Source organism: Myotis daubentonii, chromosome 3 (genome assembly GCF_963259705.1).
Source record: "Myotis daubentonii chromosome 3, mMyoDau2.1, whole genome shotgun sequence".
Lineage (NCBI taxonomy): Eukaryota > Metazoa > Chordata > Mammalia > Chiroptera > Vespertilionidae > Myotis > Myotis daubentonii.
In genome coordinates this window covers 193,264,191-193,279,871 of record NC_081842.1, presented here as the reverse complement: position 1 = coordinate 193,279,871, position 15,681 = coordinate 193,264,191, and the positions used below count along the sequence as shown (strand labels likewise).

At 41.7% G+C, this 15,681-nt stretch overlaps 1 non-coding gene across 1 annotated transcript; it reads left to right on the top strand.

The window, feature by feature from the left end:
- The first annotated feature begins 13,357 nt into the window (after positions 1-13,357).
- On the top strand, positions 13,358-13,483 carry LOC132232220 (small nucleolar RNA SNORA33). The gene has a single exon (XR_009452356.1). It is a non-coding gene; the product is annotated as a small nucleolar RNA SNORA33 (small nucleolar RNA).
- Positions 13,484-15,681: the final 2,198 nt, after the last annotated feature.

The window sequence follows — 15,681 nt, the reverse complement described above, 5'->3', positions numbered from 1 at the left end:
CTTGTTTTGACTTTCTTCTCTGGGCTTTAATTCCTCATGCCCTGAAATTTTCCTAGCTTTTCACAGCCCTGTTAACAGTTCCAAAGTCGTCCTTTTAACCACTGCATTGTACTGCCTTTGGAAGAAAACTACTTTGGGAAGGAAGGAAGGAAGGAAGGAAGGAAGGAAGGAAGGAAGGAAGGAAGGAAGGAAGGAAGGAAGGGAGGGAGGGAGAACTCAGCTCTCTATTAGAATTGGAAGGGATGGGGGCGGGATTTTTCCAGCCAGGGCCATCAAGGCAGGGTGTGTGGTACTTAGTAAAGATCTAGAAGGGAAAGGTGGGATCTCAGCAGGCAAAGATGAAATGTGGGAGAAGGACTCAAAGGAGCTAAAGTAGAGAGGAGAAAAAGTAGTGTTTTCTGGAAATATCAGGGTTTTTCAGACTGACAAGAACAACTGTGGGATGTTAAAGAGTGATGAAAACCCTACCTGGTTTGGCTCAGTGGATAGAGCATCTGCCTGCGGACTGAAGGGTCTCAGGTTCGATTCTGTCCTTGGCCGGGTTGTGGGCTCCATCCCCAGTAGGGGCTGTGCAGGAGGCTCCATTCCCAGTAAGGGGTGTGCAGCAGGTAGCTGATCAATGATTCTCTCTCATCATTGATGTTTCTATCTCTCTCTCCCTCCCTTCCTCTCTGAAATCAATAAAGTAGTATATTTTAAAAAATGAAATATATAGATAAAGGTTGACTCAAAGCTCTCGCTGGCGCCAATCTAGACAGAGTAGGAATATTCCTACCTGAACCCGTTTTCGGACAGGGTTAGTTATATGTTGCTTTCTCTACAGTTTGAAGAGCACGTGACTTTAAAGTTAAAGTTGTAAATACTTCATCACAAGGGAAATTAGTCAAGCACGCTGCAAGTGTTTTGACTCTTAGTGTGATATACATTAAGGGAGATATTAGAATAAGTTTAATCAATTTATCAGTCATTGTTTTTATCAATGTTGTTTTTAATATCATGTTTTGGTTGTTTTTATAGCATGTCTTTGTTGTTGATATAGCATGTGTTTCTTCTAATTAATTTCCTTTCAATGTGCATGAATCTGTGCACCAAGCCACTAGTATTATATAAATTAACAATGTAAAATAATATGACAAGGAAATATTGGGCCCTGTGAGAAGAGTTTATGGAAGAGTGTGTGAGTATGCTGATGTCCTGATCTTCTATAGCAGGATCAATTGATTCTAATTTAAAACATGTTTTTTGAAAGAAAAAAATATATCAAAATTGCTTTTTCTAACCTTAAATTGATATTTTAAGAAATAATATATTTTGTAGTGGTTAAACATTTACTTGATTCTTCAGCTTTTATTTTAGTGTTTTTTAATTCCGTTCAATTCAAGTGAGCTTGAATTTAATACTTTATTTATTTGGGGGTGGAGGGTGAGGAGTTCTTAGGTAGTTTTATTTTCTTGCGCAGGTAAAGAAGACAGGGGATTCAAATCCAAAGCCCTGTCTTCCCAAAGGGAGGCTTAGCCATTGTTTATACACACTATTTGGTCAATTACATGTTGATTTATTTGCAACTGACCACACTTCTTTGATTGGGTTCCCCTGTCAAACATCCTGTTCATAGCCACTTCTGCGAGTATACTTTGTTATTTTTATTTATTTTTAAATATATTTTTATTGATTTCAGAGAGGAAGGGAGAGGGAGGGAGAGATAGAAATATCAATGATGAGAGAATCATTGATCGGCTGCCTCCTGCATGCCCCATACTGGGGACCGAGCTTGCAACCTGAGCATGTGCCCTGACCAGGAATCGAACTGTGAACTCCTGGTTCATAGGTCGATGCTCAACCACTGAGCCACGCCAGCTGGGCTACTTTATTTTTAAATAACTTATATAGTATGATACCATTTAAAAAGGAGATTATATCTATGTACCTGTTAGTCTATCATACTATCTATGTAAAGGAATGGAAGAATATTTAGAATGATGTTAATAAAACATTAATAATGGTTATATTTAGATGGTGGGGTTTAAAAGTTTTAAAATGTTTTTTCTTTGTGCTTTTTTTTGCATTGTTTACATTATTTATAATGTATAATTGTTATAAGAACAGTAAGCTGATTTTTCTTAAAAACAAACCTTCAACACTTCTCCTTAATCTTCGGGACATGGCTGAAACTTTTGTATTCAAAGTAAACACCCATGCCCTAGCCGTTTTGGCTCAGTGGATAGAACATTGGCCTGTGAACTAAAGAGTCCTGGGTTTGATTCTGGTCAAGGGCACGTGCTCAGGCTGCGGGTTCGATCCCCAGTGGGGGGCGTGCAGGAGGCAGCCGATCAATGATTCTCTCTCATCATTGATATTTCTATCTCTCTCTTCCTCTCCCTTCCTCTCTGAAATCAATAAAAAATATTTTTTAAAAATTAATAAATAAAAATAAAAACATATTTTAAAAAAAGTAAACACCCCAAAAGGAGGACCAATGTATATTTTAAACAATAAAGAGTAAAAGCAACATTAATAAAAAAAGTAAACACCAAGACTATTTTCCAAACCTGATTTCCTTTATCCCCACATTAACAGAGCTTATCTGTAACATATGTTCCCTGAAAATCCCTGCTTCAGCTCCTTTTCCCACGTGATTTTTACCATTTCGAATGGGCTCACCATCTTTGTTTTACCTCAACAAATACAGTCCATCTCATAAAGCTCGACCTCTGGTCCATCTCTCCATGGCCCTCTTCAGGGCTCATCCTCCTCCCCAGCATTTTTTAATCAAATAGTTAAAAGTATCCATGTAGAGAAGTATGGAGTTCTTACTTCCTCTGGATTTAGTTTTAAGAGGAACTATTTAATGAGAGGCAAGTCAAGTTCTCTAAACGTAAGTCAATTCCAGGTTATTATTTTAATAAGTAGCCTTTGAAGCTTATTAATATAATAGGAAGTGAGACCTTGCAAAGCCTGAATTTCAGTGTAACTTCAAGGAGTACTGAAAGTTAATAAGATACATATCCATGCCCTAAAAAGACAAGGAACAATAGTAACATAGAGAAGTATCTGAATACTCATACGTTTCGGTTTTCTTTTTTGCACACAGTAACGCCTTTTTATTATTTTTTTTAATTTAAATTCTTGATTGTTTAAAGTATTCCATGAGTCTCTTTTTCCCCCTACCTCTCCCTGGCCGCTCCCACCCCCCAGCACATGTCCTCACCCCCTTAATGTCTGTGTCCATTGGTTATGCTCATAAACAAGTAACACTTTTTATATATTACGTTTTTAAATAAAGTTGCTTGCTATTAAAAAACATATTCATTAATCATCAAGATCTAGATACCTACTGGCTCTTTAAATAAAATAAACAGAAATTTCACCAAATGACCCCGTACAATAAATACTCTTAGACTGAGAAACAATTTATTTCTGTCATCTGGGCCATGAAAAATGACCACGATACTTTTACAGGATTCCAGAGCAGGAGGAATGGGGAAACTGAGACAGGAAAGTTAGAACAAGGCCAAACAGTGTGGGAAATGTGCAGCCAGCTTGTAACTAACAAGCCATTATCTTCCCCAGCCAAGGTCAAGAGAGCAAATGGTTAAAAATAAAAACACCACCTCCCTCAGGAGAGAATGCAGAAAGGGAGGGGAAAAGGGGAAAGGAAAAAAGAAGGCAAGTTTACTCCCTAAGCAGAAAAACCAGTAGTCTCAAGGCTTGGCAAGATAAAGTTGCCAGGTGCTTCTCATGAATTCTGAGACGGCCTCAACAAAGTAAAAAGGGACCTTGAGAATTAATCTGTACCAAAATAGTCAGCAGAAGAATGTTGAGACCTGTAGACAGGAGAGAATATAACGCCTCAGACCCCCACCCAACCTGCTCTTCAGGTTAGCTGAGAGCCTGTCTGCGCTTCAGCTGCAGTGGTTCTCAACCTTCTGGCCCTTTGAATACAGCTCCTCATGTTGTGACCCAACCATAAAATTATTTTCGTTGCTACTTCATAACTGTAATGTTGCTACTGTTATGAATCGTAATGTAAATATCTGATATGCAGGATGGTCTTAGGCGACCCCTGTGAAAGGGTGGTTCGACCACCAAAGGGGTCTTGACTCACAAGTTGAGAACCACCGAGCTAATGTATAAGCCAGATGTATATAGGGTTGCTTGCTTTGCTTTTTCAGTAAAGGTGCATGCTTTAATGACTTTTAGTAAATTGGCTTTTCACAGTCAAGGTCTCTGGTATAAATTCATTTATATGAGAAGACAAGGACCGAGACTGGGAACAGACCTCTCCGCTGACTCAGGGGGCTGTCCTGTCCAGTAACACCTCTCTGGTGTCAGTGAGAGGTGCCTATATCAATACCATTACCTGATGTCAGCAATGAATAAAAGTAGTACCAAGGTTTCTTGGTTTGTTAACTATTGGGAGCTATAAAAATGATATTGAAAGTGAAAACGTTGTATTAGATATGCCATCTACATTAAACTTTTGAGAAAAAGTTTCATCTTCTTGCCCAGTGGAAAAGAATATAATCTTTTATAACACTGTGACAACTTTTGAACATTTTTACCATATATCCTATATAATAAAAGGCTAATATGCAAATCGACCGGTCACTATGACGGCTGGCGAGCGCAGCAGCGGTGGTAGGAGCAAGCAAACCTATATTCATCTGGCTTATACATTAGCTGAAGCGCAGACAGGCTCTCAGCTAATCTGAACACATAAATGTTTAAATTTTAAGAAGGGCATAAAAGAGAAGGTAAAGTCTCTCTTCCTCCCCATTTCTTACCAAGTCTCACTTCCTAGAGGCAATTCTGTTAACAATTTATGCTGTTTAGTTTTCCTGGTGTTTATCATAATTTCTTTTTTTATTTTGAGAGTACGTTTATTAAAGCTAGGGAAAATGAAACAAGAAAGGGCCTAGGATAGAAGCACAGGAGAGACCTAGCTAGGCAGGCAGCTTTGACTCTCTAGAAATGTTAGAGTAAAAGACGTGACCAAGGTGGGGCTGCTGTCAGCTCCCTGGAGGGTCAGAGAAAAGAGGGCCTTGGGCACAGGTGTAGGTTTGGGGGGTTAGCATGGGACAGCTGTCTAATACTCCCCTGGTTGCAAGTTTTGTGGGATCCCTTAGAATTTAGGAGAAGCATGCCTGTAGGGCAAGAGCTGAAGGGAAAGGCACAGAAAAAAAGCACACCTAACTGGTTTGGCTCAGTGGATAGAGCGTTGGCCTGTGGACTGAAGGGTCCTGGGCTGGATTCTGGTCAGGGGCACATGCGTGGGTTGTGGGATCGGTCCCCAGTGCGGGGGGAGGTGTGCAGGAGGCAGCTGATTGATGATTCTCTCTCATCATTGACGTTTCTATCTCCCTTCCTCTCTGAAGTAAATAAGCATATATTTAAAAAAGAAGGAAAAAAAAGAAAGCTCCTGTCATAATATCTTTAATCAGTATAATTATTTATTGGTTTACTAATTTTAACCTGTATCTTTCCACAGTAAAAGACAAATTAAAGTTTATCTTCTTTTCACTTCTCTGCACCTCTAAATTTTTTTTCTTTTTTTTATATATATATATTTTATTGATTTTTTACAGAGAGGAAGGGAGAGAGATAGAGAGTTAGAAACATCCATCAGCCGCCTCCTGCACATCTCCTACTGGGGATGTGCCCGCAACCCAGGTACGTGCCCTTGACCGGAATCAAACCCGGGACCCTTCAGTCCGCAGGCCGACGCTCTACCCACCGGGCCAAACCGGTTTCGGCCACCTCTAAATTTTTAATTGTTGTAAATATTTGTGACATTTATATTATTTTGTGACCAAATTAAATACAAAATTAATTTGTATATAGATTGACTAAAAATTAAAAACCAAAAACTAACATTCACCATATTATAATTTTATAAATATTAACTGTAGAACCATGCAGTATGATTATACCCTTAGAGATAGAAACATATTTCTATGTCATTAAAATTTTGTAACTCAAAAGGAAATCTCTGTACACCAAAAGGCTGCAGGTTCATCTCCCAGTCAGGGTAAAAACATATCCTCAGGTGAGGATTTTTAAAAAAAGCTTATCTTATAGATCTTTAATGTTTTTCCAAACTTTTTTCACTTTGGTCTTATTCCTCTATTGTTTATATCCCATATGGTCCTCTTTATTTAATTACATTTTCATTTGCTAAAGTATATCTATGAGTAATTTTTTCACATAGAGTATACGGTGTAAACATTTTGAGTTCTTGCATGTTTCCTATTTTGCCCTCAGACTTAGTTAGCAGTTTGACTAGGTATATTATTCTGACAAAGACTCTCTCCTTGACCAAACTTTAGACTGCTTCCCTGAGCCTTCCTTTAAAAAAAAAAAAAAAATATATATATATATATATATATATTTTTTTTTTTTTTAAATTGATTTTTCACAGAGAGAAAGGGACAGGTATAGAGAGTTAGAAACATCAATGAGAGAGAAACATCTACCAGCTGCCTCCTGCACACTCCCTACTGGGGATGTGCCCACAACCAAGGTACATGCCCTTGACCGGAATCGAACCCAGGATCCTTCAGTCAGCAGGCCGACGCTCTATCCACTGAGCCAAACCGGTTAGGGCGAGCCTTCCTTTTGACTATTCATCATCCTTACGCTCTGTCCTCAGCTGCCTGGCCCAGTTTTAGCAAGAATCCTGCTAAATGAGTTTAGCAAGAATTACCCCCATTCTTGATATCTGATCAAGTTTCTCATTACCCACCCTTGATGTCTAAGTATTTGGCCTGCTTTTAACAAGAAACCTATTAGACAAGTTTATCAAGAATCCCCTACCCTTGCCCTAGCTGGTTTGGCTCAGTGGATAGAGCTTCAGCCTGTGGACTGAAGGGTCCCAGGTTTGATTCTGATCAAGGGCACATGCCCAGGGTTGCCAGCTCCATCCCTAGTAGGGGTTGTGCAGGAGGCAGCCAATCAATGATTCTCTTTCATCATTGATATTTCTCTCTCTCTCTCCCCTCTCCCTTCCTCTCTGAAATCAATAAAAAAATATATATATATTTTAAAAGAATCCCCTACCCTTAATGTCTCCTCTTAGTAATTGTCCATCCATTGACCCCTTCACACTGTTTTTTGCCTATAAATACCCAGCTGTCTTTGGAATTGAGCTCAGTTTTGCTGAATTTTCTCTCCCAGACTGAACAATAAAATGTCTTTACTGCCTTTAGCTAGTATCTGGCTGTATTTCTCTTTAACAATTCTAGGTTCAAATACTTCCTTCACAACTTTGAAGACATTTATTGCTAAAGATGGTAAGTCTCATTCCTTTATAGAAAACTGTTTTGTTTGCTTGCTTGTTTTGATAATTTTTTCTCCCTTTGAATGCCTGGTTGCCCACACATATTACTGTATAGAAAGTTAGCCTGAGTTTCCTCTGATGTGTTTTTCCAATAGGTCTATCCCTTAAACTGGGGCTCTGTGTGAGCGGGAGGTGCATATATCACATCACCAGGCAGGGTTCTCTGTAGGATGCATGGGAAGTAGGCAGGCAATCTGGTGACTTCTATACTGACCTCTTCATGAGGGCGGAGTGTACTTTGCCTGAGTGAAGCTGCTGTTCCCACCTTCCTTCCTTCTCTGTAAGTCTGACCTGCGTTTTATGAAGCTAAATACTCTCTCTAAGCTACCTCTAGGAGACAGCTCCAGGCAAATCCCCACTATCTTCAGAGAGCAGTCTATGCTGTGATTAGCAGACAAACCCTTGTAAAAAGCGGTTGGGTTTTTTTTTCCTTTGGTGGATGACTGTGCCAGATTGTCTGTTGAAAATTCACTCCATTTACCCGCTTCTGCGCTCTTCGATATCACTGGAACTGGAAATTTGGGATCTACATTTTCCAAAACACTTTACAAGTGGAGTTCAGGATAGGGCCAGCCAATGAAAGCCATTCAAATGAAAACAAAAGAGAAACAGAAGCCATATATTCTTTTGCTTTTTTTTTTTTAAATATATTTTATTGATTTTTTTACAGAGAGGAAGGGAGAGGAAGAGAGATAGAGAGTTAGAAACATCGATGAGAGAGAAACATCTATCAGCTGCCTCCTGATCAAGGTACATACCCTTGACCGGAATCGAACCTGGGACCCTTCAGTCCACAGGCCGACGCTCTATCCACTGAGCCAAACCGGTCAGGGCTGCTTTTTTTAAAATTTATTTTATATTTATTTTTTAATCCCACCCAAGGATATTTTTCCATTGGTTTTTAGTGAGAGTGGAAGAGAGAGGGAAAGACAGAGAGAAATATCGATGTGAGAGAAACACATCGATTGATTGCCTCCTGCACATGCCCTGACCAGGGCCCGGGCAGGGAGGAGCCTGCGACCAAAGACATGCCCTTGACCGGCATCAAACCCGCGACCCTTTGGTCCGCAGGCTGACACTCTATTCGTTAAGCAAAACTGGCTAGGGCAGAAGCCATGTATTCTTGCTCCTTGGGTAGCAGCAGAAAGACAAGGGTTTTTGCAGTGGCCATCAAGTGTTTCCCCACAAATTCTCCACCTTAGTGCTGCATGTGGCAGCAATCATTGCAATTCCTAACACTTCTAGCTCTGAAAACTAGTGACAAGTCTGAGAGCAAAGGGTGACTTTCCCTGACCCTCAATCCTCCTGCTCTTCTAATGGGTTGGTAAAACTAAAACAAATTCCTTCCTGCTTGAAATATCTAGAGTAGTTTCTTTTTCCCTAATTGATTACCAACTGACACAATGACAAAGACAAGGAGAGCCGGGAAGATAAACGTGCTTTGACATGAAATTGTTTAAAGAAGATCCCACATGGTTAAGGCAGGAGGTGGCAGCTCTGAGAAGAGAGAGGAAAGGTTGAATCACTGAGGCTTACAGCAGAGAATAAAGGATCCAAGAGCCCTTTAAGGAGAAGGTGCCTGGGGAGAACATAATCTTCTTTGTTTGCCACTGTATTCCTAGTGCACAGCACAAGCTTGACATAGAATTTATACATGATAAACATCTATCCTATCTGATAATAGACAAACATGGTAATTAACCATACCTCTGCTACGCTTCCCATTGGCTAATCAGCAGGATATGCAAATTAACTGCCAACCAAGATGGCGGCTGGCAACCATGCAGCTGAAGAGAACAGGAGGCCTGCTTGCTCCAGTGATGGAGGAAGCCAAGGTTCCCCGCCTGCCACAGCCCAGCTCTGAGCTGCACTCTAAGCAACAATGTTGCAATTATAGAAGCTAAACAAACTCCAGATACCTGCTTTCAGCCGGCAGGCCTCAGAGTTGGAGCAGCAACAAAGTTTCAATTACAGAAGGTAAATAAATCCCAGAATTAAAAAAAAGAAGAAGGAGAGACTGGGAGCTTCAGTTGCAGGCTTGGCCTGCCTGAAAACAGCCCTCAGCCCCTCATCCAGACTGGCCAGGCACCCCAGTGGGGACCCACACCCTAAAGGGGGTGCGGGCAGCCTGAAAACAGCCATCAGCCCCTCATCCAGGCTGGCCAGGCATCCCAGTGGGGACCCCCACCCTGAGGGGGTGCGGGCAGCCTGAAAACAGCCATCAGTCCCTCATCCAGGCTGGCCAGGCACCCCAGTGGGGACCCCTACCCTGAAAGGGGTGTGGCCAGCCTGAAAACAGCCATCAGCCCCTCACCCGGGCTGGCCAGGCACCCAAGCGGGACCCCCACCCTGATCCGGATCACCCTTCAGGACAAACCAGCTGGCTCCCACCTGTGCACCAGGCCTCTATCCTATATAGTAAAAGGGTAATATGCAAACTGACCCTAACAGCAGAAAGACTGGGAATGACTGGTCACTATGACACACACTGACCACCAGGGGGCAGATGCTCAATGTAGGAGCTGCCCTCTGGTGGTCAGGGCGCTCTCACATGGGAGGAGCTCTGCTCAGCCACAAGTCAGGCTGATGGCTGCCAGCACAGTGGTGGTGGTGGGAGCCTCTCCTGCCTCCTCAGCAGTGCTAAGGATGTCCGACTGCAGCTTAGGTCTGCTCCCTGCTGGCAAGTGGACATCCCCCGAGGGCTGCCGGGCTGCCAGAGGGATGTCTGATTGCCAGCTAGTCCCGATCCCCTGGGGAGCAGGCCTCAGCCAGCAGATGGTCATCCCCCGAGGGGTCCCAGACTGTGAGAGGGCACAGGCCGGGCTGAGGGACCTTCCCCCTCCCCCCGCCCCCCGAGTGCACAAATATTTGTGCTTTTGTGCACTGGGCCTCTAGTCCTATCTAATAATAGAGAAACATGGTAATTAACCATAACTTCACTACCCTTCCCATTGGCTAATCAGGGTGATATGCAAATTAACTGCCAACCAAGATGGCAGCCGGCAGCCAGGCAGCTTAAGCGAACATGAGGTTTGCTTGCTTCAGTGATGGAGGAAGCCAAGGTTCCCGCCTGCTGCAGCCTAGTAGTCACTCATATTATCCAGTAAGAAGCAGGTGTTCGGTCATTTTGGTGGTTTACACAACATCCTTGTTTTTGTCTACTCAGACATGATATGGAGTGATCTTGTTCTGTCTGTCTCTATCATAGTTTGTCTCTATCTGATGCTTGCATTCTGTAAAATTGTTTGTGTTCAATTGGAGAACACCATGGCTGAGCTCTGAGTAACTGGCCAACTCCTAGCTATTCTAAGGCCTAGATGTGAGTGCCAGGATAGCTCTGGATGTCAGGAGCTGATTTTCTCTTTCTCATAATATTAAACAATGTGTATGGTATGACTATATCATACATTAAAAATTAAGAAGCTGCCCTGGCTTGCATGGTTCAGTGGTTAGAGCATTGGCCTGCTCACTGGAGGGTCTCCAGTTCAGTTCCAGATCAAGTGCACATACCTGGGTTGTAGGTTTGATCCCTGCCCCCTGTTGGGGCATGTGTGGGAGGCAACCTATCGACGTGTCTCTCTCACATCGATGTTTCTCTCTCCTCTCTCTCTCTCTCTCTCTCTCTCCCTCCCTCCCCCTCCCCCCCCCATCCCTTTCCGTCTCTCTAAAAATCAATGGGAAAAAATTCCTCATTCCTTGGGTGAGAATTAAAAAGAATTTTAAAACCTGACAATTCAGATAAGGAAATAAATGAAAATTGAGAGTTGGTATGTTGGAAAATATAAGTAATATGAAAGAACAGAGCAGAATAAGGGAGATCAGGAATGTTGAAGAGAGGAGAATTGCACTGTTAAATAATTAGAATTTCTATGTAGAATTTTATTTTTTATTTAGAAATATATATATGGCTAATATGCTAAGTGTCCTTCCCACTGTCCCACTGGTCGCTATGACGCACACTGACCACCTGGGGGCAGATGCTCAATGCTTGGCAGCCTCGGTTCTCAGGTGACGCACCCTGAAACCAGAGAGGAGGAGCCAGATTCCTCGCAGGGCCAGGCGATTCCACCTTCGGCTGTGGGTTCCGTTGTTGCTGGAGCACTGTCGGCCCGAATCTGGTTTACTGCACGCTTGTGTTTGCGTTCCACACCCTGTACCACAGCAACTTTGCAGAGTGTGACCAGGACCCTTCGGGGAATGTCAGAGTGCTGGTTTTGGTCCGATCCCCCAGGCCAGTGGTCGGCAAACTCATTAGTCAACAGAGCCAAATATCAACAGTACAACGATTGAAATTTCTTTTGAGAGCCAAATTTTTTAAACTTAAACTATATAGGTAGGTACATTGTTATTAACTTAATTAGGGTACTCCTAAGCTGGCCTTTGATAAAAACATCCTCAATCTGATTGAGATACCTTCGCTGAGGTCGACCCCTTCCAACTCTCCCATCCTCAACTTGCGCGTGCCTCCCCTGCGCCGTGTTTCCCGTGGCCCGACTGACTGACACACCCCACTTCTTCTAACACCACTTCTTTTTTTTTTTTTTTTAAATATATTTCTTTATTGATTTCAGAGAGGAAGGAAGAAGGAGAGAGAGATGGAAACATCAATGATGAGAGAGAATCATTGACCGGCTGCCTCCTGCACGCCCCCCGACTGGGGATCATGCCTGCAACCCAGGCATGTGCCCTTGGCTGGAATCGAACCCGGGACCCCTCAGTCCGCAGGCTGACGCTCTATCCACTGAGCCAAGTCGGCTAGGCTAATGCCACTTCTTCAAAATAGACTCGCCCAGGCCGAAAACTGACTTCTGCGCATGGGCCACGAAGTTTCAATCGTGCGCCCACACGTGGTATTTTGTGGAAGAGCCACACTCAAGGGGCCAAAGAGCCGCATGTGGCTCATGAGCCGCAGTTTGTCGACCACACCCCACCTGCTGGAGGGACCCCCGCTCACTCCACAGACAACAGGGAGGGACCGTGGAGGTTGGCTCCAGGGCATGTTCAGCCCGTCTTGCCCAATCCTGCCCCGCCAGCCACCTTCTAATTAATTTCCTTTCAATGTGCACAAATCTGTGCACAGGGTCACTAGTTATTTATATTAGACTAAGATAAAAATAATGAGGTTAGTGTTAAATTGAACTCATGGCTCTGTAAGGCTTTCACTCAGCCAGTGAAATGGTTAAGGTTTGCTTTGTTTTTGACCAACTGATACCCAGAAGTCACTGAGAAAGATACAGATGTAGCCCTAGTGCCTAAATCCTTCATATTATCCTTCACTAAAAGGAACCAGGACTTCTAAGGAGGGCAGCCAATGACAAATCTCCAGGCAGAGAAACTGCTGGTACATCTTGCTGCTGACAGGAAACAGCAATTCTTTGGGGATTCGTGTATCATGTTGGAGGAGGTAAGCAGGGCAGTTTGAGAATAAAGTTTTTAGGAATAGTCAAGCCATGACAAGCTGAATACTGAAATCAATGACTGTGATCAACCAGAACAAGTTGAGTCGATAAAAATGCCTTGAATCCAGGACAATATGAAAAAAAGGGATATTAACATGAAGTATAATGAAAATATAATTGCAATGTAGAGATAAATGATCAGTATATGTTTATAAACACTTAGAAAATTTACTTATGGATTAAGCCAAATGATGAGAAGTCTACCAAAAGCTGTGGAATAAACAATCACAAATTAATCCTGTAACGCAGGACTGTCCAATAAAAATAAAAGATAAGCCACACATTTTACTTTAAATTTTCCAAAAGCCACATTAAAAAAAATACAACGAGCCCTACCTGGTTTGGCTCAGTGGATAGTGTCAGCCTGCGGACCAAAGGGTCCCGGGTTCGATTCTGGTCAATGGCACTTGCCCAGGGTTGCGGGCTCGGTCCCCAGTGGAGGGCGTGCAGGAGGCAGCCAATCAATGATTCTCTCTCATCATTGATGTTTCTATCTCTCTCTCCCTCTCCCTTCCTCTCTGAAATCAATAAAAATATATATTTTTTAAAAGTACACTGAAAGTAGTCAATGAGTCTGCTTATCTGAATGTATTTCTGCAAAAATTTAGAGAAAATTGGCAATAGTAAAGCCATATAATAAGCCTTGAAGACATTGAGGTCACTAAGGTCCCTGAAAATGGCTATAAGGGAAAAAAATACAAAGAAACAAGTAAAATAAAATTTAAAAATATGTTTATTTAATCTAACATATTCTTTTTAAAAATTATATTTCTGCCGGAACCGGTTTGGCTCAGTGGATGGAGCGTCGGCCTGCGGACTGAGGGGTCCCGGGTTCGATTCCGGTCAGGGGCATGTACCTGGGTTGCGGGCACATCCCCAGTGGAGGATGTGCAGGAGGCAGCTGATGGATGTCTCTCTCTCATTGATGTTTCTAGCTCTCTATCTCTCTCCCTTCCTCTCTGTAAAAAATCAATAAAATATATTTAAAAAAAATTATATTTCTATTGATTTTAGAGAAGAAGGGAAAGGGAGATCGAAACATCAATGATGAGAGAGAATCATTGATGGGCTGCCTCCTGCACTCCCCCCGCTGGGGATCAAGCCCAAAACTTAGGCATGTGCCCTGACTGGGAATCTAATCGTGACCTCCTGGTTCAGAACTCGATGCTCAACCACTGAGCCATACCGGCTGGGCAAACCAATGCTTATTATGGTAATAAATTCCTCATTGTCCAAGTTGTGAAGAAAGGTAAAATGTACCTAATAAAGGGGTGAGTTTCATAGGAAGTTATAGAAATATGTTTCTATGATAATCAACATTTATTTAGCACTTTCTATGTGATGGAACCTGTTCCAAGAGCTTCACAAAGGTTAGCTCATTTACTTTAATCCTCACAACACCTGATAGGGAAATAATAATAGCTGACATTTATTTTATTTTATTTTTTAGCTGACATTTATATAACATTGTAATAAACACTTTACATATACTAATGCATTTAATCCTCAGGTAATCCCATGATATAGTTTCTGTTTTTATCCCATTTTAAAGACTTGAGACACAAAGTACAGAGCCAGAATCTGTGTACACATATTTTAAACATATATATTATTTATTGTTTTTCTTGTCTTAGGGAAGGGTCATGTTGAATGATATGGTTTCAAATGCATTATTTGCACAAATGAATTGAAGATCATTTCATACTGTTGAGTGGTAGTGGGCCATAAAAGATATTGTGACTGCAGGTCTTTCCTTGACCCCCCTCCCCCACATGGGAGGGAGTATGTGCTTGTTTCCCAATAAATTTCCATCTTTTCCTATATAAAAAAAGATACTGTGACTGTATAATATTGTTATATTTTTTCTTCATGAATAAGATGAAACCATCTTATGGAGAGCCACTAAACTCTCCGTGGCTCTGAAAAGGCATGTGAAACAAACAAACCAATGAGAGATAAGCTGTTTTCTGACATAATAGCCTTGGGGAAAGTAGACCAGGAGGGTTACTGAGCCTGCTCTATTATGGGTAAATAGTTTATTACATCATCATTCTGTGAACACTTCCTTTCTTTAGTAAGGAGCCAGTAAGATTTTTACTGTCGCAGTCATGGAATCAGCCATTTCTCCAATAAGGTTTGTTCCTTTTGATTTTTTAAAAATATATTTTATTGATTTTTTACAGAGAAGAAGGGAGAGGGATAGAGAGTTAGAAACATCCATGAGAAAGAAATATCCATCAGCTGCCTCCTGAACACCCCCTACTGAGGATGTGCCCGCAACCAAGGTACATGCCCTTGACTGGAATCGAACCTGGGACTCTTCAGTCCACAGGTCGACGCTCTGGCCACTGAGCCAAACTGGTCAGGGCAGGTTTGTTCCTTTTTAATGAAGAATGATATTTGAAAGTCAAGATATAGATGCTAGTTGTGCTCATTGCTATTAGGATATCATTCTTGTACGTGATTTCAGTAGGGCAAGGAAATAGGACATTAACTAGCAAATATATATATATATACGGATATACATACACACAAATACAAATATTACATGCATTCTGAAACAGGGCTGGAGTCAGTTCATATGGGCTTACAGAAGCAATTGTTAAATATTCAGGAATTCTTTGAGCAGCATAATAACTTTTTTTGAGTAGCACAATAACTTGGTGAATAATAAAAAAATCTCAAGTTCAATTACTACTCAAATTGATTTAAATAAAATAATTATTAAAATAATAAAACATGAAAATATTGGATTTTTAAAACAATGAGTTCTATTGAAGTATAATGTATAGACAACAAAACATCTACTTAAGTGCACAGTTCAATGAATTTTGACAAAAGTATATATACATGTAACCATGACCACAATTAAGATTTCTTTTTTTT